Genomic DNA, 6,667 nt, shown 5'->3' on the forward strand with positions numbered 1-6,667 from the left:
GCCTCCTCAGCAGCGCTAAGGATGTCTGACTGCAGCTTAGGCCTGCTCCCCGCTGGCAAGTGGACATCCCCCGAGGGCTCCCGGGCTGCCAGAGGGATGTCTGACTGCCAGCTTAGTCCCAATTCCCCAAGGAGCGGGCCTAAGCCAGCAGGTGGGCATCCCCTGAGGGGTCCCAGACTGTGAGAGGGCACAGGCCTGGCTGAGGGACCCCCCTGAGTGCACAAATTTTTATGCACTGGGCCTCTATTTCAAGAAATAATTACCAAATCAATGAAAATCAGAATATTTTGAAAAAGTAATTATGAATTTAGTTGCATTCACAATCCTAAAAGTACAACATCCAGTAAGTGTAGTTGGCTACTGAGCATGTTGACAAATTGAAGATGTTTGGGACTTACCTTCATTTGATTAAATCACAAAAGAAATAACTTGGAAACTTAAATGTGTATGGAATGTTAAAAGTGGGGAAAATACTGCAAGGGTTCAAACTGTTCAAACCAAAGATGTAAATAATCTTTCCATGTACATGCAATATATACTAAAACTTTCTGTATTAGAAAAGAAATGGATGTAAGACTGACCTTTGGGTATTAGTAGATTAAAAAAAAATTAACGTAGAGTGAAGCATATACCATGTTATCCATATATATGTGACCAAGGAGCCTGAATTTACAATTCAATCTTGTTTTTCCCTTTTTATTGAATTTATTGGGGTGCCACTTGGTTAACAAAATTATACAGGTTTCAGGTGCACAACTCCACAACACATAATCAATACACTGTATTGTGCATTCACCACCCAAGTCAAGTCTCCTTTTATCACCATTTATCCCACCTATACCCTCCTCCACTTTCCCCCATTCCCCCCTCCCTCTGGCAATCACAATACAGTTGTTTGTGTCCATTACTTTTTTTTCTCTCTCTCTCTCTCTTTTCTCAATCCCTCCTGAGCCATAAAAGCAAATCTTACCCTTTGTGACAGCAAGGATGAACCAGGAGAGTATTATGGTAAGTGAAACAAGTCAGTCAGAGAAAGACAAATGCCATATGATTTCATTCATACATATAATCTAATGAATGAAGTGAACTAATAAGCAAAATAGGGATAGACTCAGAGATAGAGTGCAGGCTGACAGCTGTCAGGGTTGGGGTTGGTGGGCTGGGTTGGGGGTGTTGCAATTCCGTCTTAAGGGAAATATAGGCTTGCCTGTGATTGCCCTTCTTCAAAATTACTCAGGGAACAGGTGGTTCTGTATCAAACATCAGTTACTACAATCCCTGATTTATGTTATTTGCAACACTTAGCTAGATACAAACACTTTTGAAAAAGTGAATTTAGAAGAATATTTCTCAAGCAAGTCAAGATGGAAGCTGGCAGGATGGCAGTGAGGGAGAATGTAAGTGAGGGAGTGAAAAGGGAGTGGGTGGACATGTGTGGTGTGTGTTTCTGTGTGAGTGAGGGACAGTTAGATCCTTCAGGACTTTCGGGGGCTGGAAGACCAGGCTCTCTTAGACAGGGAGCCCCCGCTAATGCTGCAAGCAACCTTGGGAAGATGGTGCAGGCACAGAAACCATGTCATCTTGAAGGGGAGAGCTGCTGTGACTAGGAGCCCAGCTTCACCATCACCCAGACTGGCTTCAGACACCACCAGAGACCCTAGAGCCACTCCGGCCAAAGACCTGCCACCACAGCTGCAAACCTAAGGACACTGGGACTCCAGCCTCTCTGGAGACAGATTCTGTGAGTACTGGAGTGTGCTACCCTCCCCCACCAGCCTGGCAACGCAGCCATGACTCTCAGAGCATGCAATGCTCCTGCCGACCTGCCACCACAGCACAGGCTCTGCATGTCCTGGTGCCTGGGCTCTCCCATGACTCTCAGGGCATGAGACGATCCCATCAATCTGCCACCATGGCCACAAGCCATCCTGGCACCTGGGCTCTCCGGTGACTCTCAGGGTATGTGACCCTCCCACCAACCCTCCACTTCAGCCAGAGGCCCCGTGTAACTTGGCACCTGGACTCTTTGGTGATAGCAAAAATGGGGAAACAAAGAAACAACTCCCAAAGGAAAAAAAATAATCAGAAAAGGAACTAAATGAAACAGAGGCATGTGATATGTCAGAAAAAGAATTCAGAGTAAGGGTCATACAGTTCATAAACCAGATAGATGAGAAAATCAACAGCTTATGTAAGAATCAGGGGAAATCAAGAATGATATGCCTACAGTAAAAAACATGATGAAAGTTTTCAACAGTAGACTAGAAGAAGCAGATTACCGAATTAGTGAGTTAGAAGATAAGGCAGAGAAACATGAGCAACCTGAAGAGCAATTGGAGAAAAAAATTAGAAAGCAGGAGGAGAGCCTAAGAGAGCTATGGGACATCATGAAACAAAGTAACATATGTATAATAGGGGCGCCAGAAGGACAAGAAGAGGAGCAAGGATTAGAAATCTTATTTGAAGAAATAATGACAGAAAACTTCCCTTATTTGAGGTAGAAAAAGTCACACAAGCCCAGGGAGTCCGAAACAAGATGAACCCAAAAAGACCTACACCAAGACACATCATAATTACAATGGCAAACATAAACAAAAAAGAGAGAATGTTAAAGGCTGCAAGAGAGAGACAGAGAGTTACCTGCAAAGGATCTTCCATTAGATTAAGAAATGATTTCTCAACATAAACACATCAGGCCAGAAGGGAATGGAATGAAGTATACAAAGTGATGCAAAGCAAGGGACTGAATCTAAGAATACTCTATCCAGCAAGGCTATAATTCAAAATTGAAGGTGAAATCAGGAGCTTTGCAGACAAAAAAAAAGGCTAAGGAATTTTATCATTGCCAAGCCAACAATGCAAGAAATGCTAAAGGGACTGTTGTAAAAAGAAGAAATAGAAAGGGAAGAAGGAATACTGGCATAAAGAATAAAAATGGCTACAAACAAGTACCTATCAATAATAAACTTAAATGTAAATGGACTAAATGCTCCAATCACAAGACATAGAGTGGATGAGTGGGTAAGAAAACATGACCCATATATGTACTATCTACAGGAGACCCACCTTAGAACAAGGCACTGACACAGCCTGAAAGTGAATGGATGGAAAATTATTTTTTAGGCAAATGGAAATTTAAAAAAGCTGGGATAGCAATACTTATATCCAACAAAATAGACCTAAAAGTGAAGGCTATAATAAGAAATAAGGAAGGCCACAACATAATACTAAGGGGATTGATACAACAAGAGGATATAATTTTGGTAATTATATATGTACCCAATGCAGGAGCACCCAAAAATACATTAAAAAAAACTTCTGGAAGATATCAAGGGAAAGTTTGACACCAGTACAATAATAGTAGGGGACCTTTATACCCCATTGACATCACTGGATAAATCATCTAGACAAAAAAATCAGCAAAGAAACAGCAATCACAAACAACTCACTAGATCAAATAGACTTAATTGACATCTTCAGAACATTTCACCCCAAAGCTACAGAATATCCATTCTTCTCAAGTGCACATGGGACATTTTCAAGGATAGACCACATATTGGGACACAGAAAGTCTCTTCAAATTCAAGAAGATTTAAATCATATCAAGCATCTTCTTAGATCACTATAGCATAATATTAGAAATAAACCACAATAAACACAATTACAAAAAGTCAAACACTTGGAGGCTATATAGCATGTTATTAAACAATTATTGGGTTACCAAAAAGATTTAAAAAAGAAATAAAAAACATCCTGGAAACAAATGATAATGAAAACACAACATTCCAAAAATCTATGGGACACAGTGAAAGCAGTCCTGAGAGGGAAGTTCATAGCGTTACAGGCTTATCTAAAACAAACAAACAAACAAACAAACAAACAACAACAAAAAACCAAAACAAAATAAAACAAACACACACACAAAAACAAGAAAACTAGTAATAAATTATCTAACTCTACAACTTAAAGAATTAGAAAGAGAGCAACAAGAAAATCCAAAAGTGAGCAGAAGGAAGGAAATAATAAAGATCAGAGTGCAAGTAAATGACATAGAGACCAAAAACCAATACAAAATATCAATTAATCCAAGAGCTGGTTCTTTGAAAGGATAAAAAAGATTGATGAACCTCTAGCCAGGATCACCAAGAAGCAAAGAGAGAAGACCAAATGAACAAAATCAGAAATCAAAGAGGCAAAATAGCACCCCACAGAAATACAAAGGACTGTGAAAAAATACTATAAACAACTCTATTCCAACAAACTGGTCAACCTAGAAGAAATGGACATATTCCTAGAAAAATACGACTTTCCAAAACTCAATCAGGAATAAAAAATATCTGAATAGGCTGATAACTATGGAGGAAATTGAAGCAGTAATGAAAAAAAGAAAAAACCTTCCAGCAAACAAAAGCCCTAAGTCATAGAGCTTCATGGGGGAGTTTTACCAAACATTCATAGAAGAAGGAAAACCTATCCTTCTCAGACTATTCCAAAAAATTCAAGAGAAAGGAACACTTCCAAGCTCGTTCTATGAAGCCAGCATAATCCCAAAACCAAATAAAGACACTACAAAGAAAGATAATTACAGGCCAATATATCTGATGAACATAGATGTTAAAAACCTCAACAAAATCCTTCCATATTGGATCCAGCATTACATTAGAAAGATCATACACCATTACCAAGTGGGATTTATTCTGGGGATGCTTGGATGGTACAATATCCACAAATAAATAAATGTGATACTTCACATAAACAAATTGAGAGATAAAAATCACATAATCATATCAATTGATGCAGAAAAAGCATTTGACAAAATCAAATACACTTTCTTTTTTAAAATATATCTTTATTGATTCCAGAGAGGGAGGGAGAGGAAGAGAGAGATAGAAACATCAATGAGGAGAGGAATCATTGATTGGCTGCATCCTGCACATTGGACCAAGCCCACAACCCAGGCATGTACACTTGTCCCTAATGAACCGGGGACCCTTTGGTCCACAGGCTGATGCTCTATGCACTGAGCCAAACCGGATAGGGCTAACACCCTTTCTTGATAAAACTCTCAGCAAAGTGGGGATAGAGAGATCATATCTCAACATAATAAAAGCCTTAAATGACAAACCTACAGCCAACATCATACTCAATGGGAAAAAACTAAAACTATTTCTCCTAAGAACAAGAATAAGACAGGGATGCCCACTCTCACCACTCATGTTTGACATAGTACTGGAAGTGCTTGCCATAGCAATCAGACAAGAAGAAGAAATAAAAGGCTTCCAAATTGGAAAAGAAGAAAAATTATATTTAACAGATGACATGATATTGTACATAGAAAACCCTAAAAACTCCATAAAAAAAACTACTAGATTTACTAAATGAATTTGGCAATGTAGCAGGATACAAAATCAACACCCAGAAATCTATGGCTTTTTTATACACCAATAAAGAACTCACAGAAAGACAAACAAAACTAAACAAAAAAACCAAAAATCCCATTTATCATCCCACCAAAAATATTAAGATACCTATGAATAAAGTTAACTAAGGAGGTAAAAGACCTGTGCTTGGAAAACTACTACAGGACGTTGGAAAAAGAGATAGAGGAAGACATAAACAAATTGAAGCATATACTGTGTTCATGGATTAGTAGAATCAACATAATTAAAATGTCCATACTACCCAAAGCAATCTACAGATTTAATGCAATACCCATTAAAATACCAATAGTATATTTCACAAACCTGGAACAAACTCCAAAAATTGATATGGAATAAAAAAGACCCCGAATAGATGCAGCAATCTTGATAAAGAAGAACAAAGTTGGAGGGATCACAATACCAGGTATCAGGCTCTATTACAAAGCCACTGTTCTCAAAACTGCCTGGTACTGGCACAAGAATAGACACATAGACCAATGGAATAAAACAGAGAACCCAGAAATTGACCTAAGCCATTATACTCAATATTTGACAAAGGAGGCAAGAGCATACAATGGAGTCAAGACAGTCTCTTCAATAAATGGTGTTGGGAAAATTGGACAGATACATGCAAAAAAATGAAAGTAGACTACCATATACAAAAATAAACTCAGAATGGATAAAGTACTTAAATGTACGATAGGAAAACATAAAAAAATTAGAAGAATCCATAGGCAGGAAAATATCAGACATATGTGGTAGCAATATCTTTACCGCTACAGCTCCTAGGGCAGGGGTGGGCAACCTTTTTGTGAGTGCGTGCCAAAACCAGCAAAATCTCTGACTCAAAATTCTTCTGCGTGCCAACCCTAATTTTTTGAGAACATGTTACGCCTACTTGATATCTCTTAAGGTGTACGTATGTGAAGAACCTTGAAGAAATAATAAAATTCATTCGAGCGACAAAAACACAGTATATGATGATGAAAAATACATTTATTTTTTAATGTATACATGTACACTGATAGTCCGACAGAAAACTTTATGACTCCGTTTGATATTATCAGTGGGACTTTTGCTGCTGCATCACTGATGACAGAGATTTTACATCAGGTTTATATTTCATGACCTTCAGTGATATGCATGAGCTACTACTTTCATCCGTCAGGCTACTCCTATTACGAGACTTAACAAAATTCATCACTGAGAACAAAGATTCACAAGCGTATGTGGATGAAACCAAAACA

At 38.4% G+C, this 6,667-nt stretch overlaps 1 long non-coding RNA gene across 1 annotated transcript in view; it reads left to right on the forward strand.

Annotated features, from left to right (window-relative positions):
• LOC106724504 overlaps positions 1-6,667 on the forward strand; it is a 22,331-nt gene that overhangs the window by 3,989 nt on the left and 11,675 nt on the right. Inside the window, exon 2 of the long non-coding RNA XR_001360318.1 lies at positions 3,823-3,828. This is a non-coding gene — a long non-coding RNA (uncharacterized LOC106724504). The remainder of the gene's footprint in view (positions 1-3,822; positions 3,829-6,667) is intronic.

This window comes from Myotis brandtii, unplaced genomic scaffold, assembly GCF_000412655.1.
Source record: "Myotis brandtii unplaced genomic scaffold, ASM41265v1 scaffold85, whole genome shotgun sequence".
NCBI lineage: Eukaryota > Metazoa > Chordata > Mammalia > Chiroptera > Vespertilionidae > Myotis > Myotis brandtii.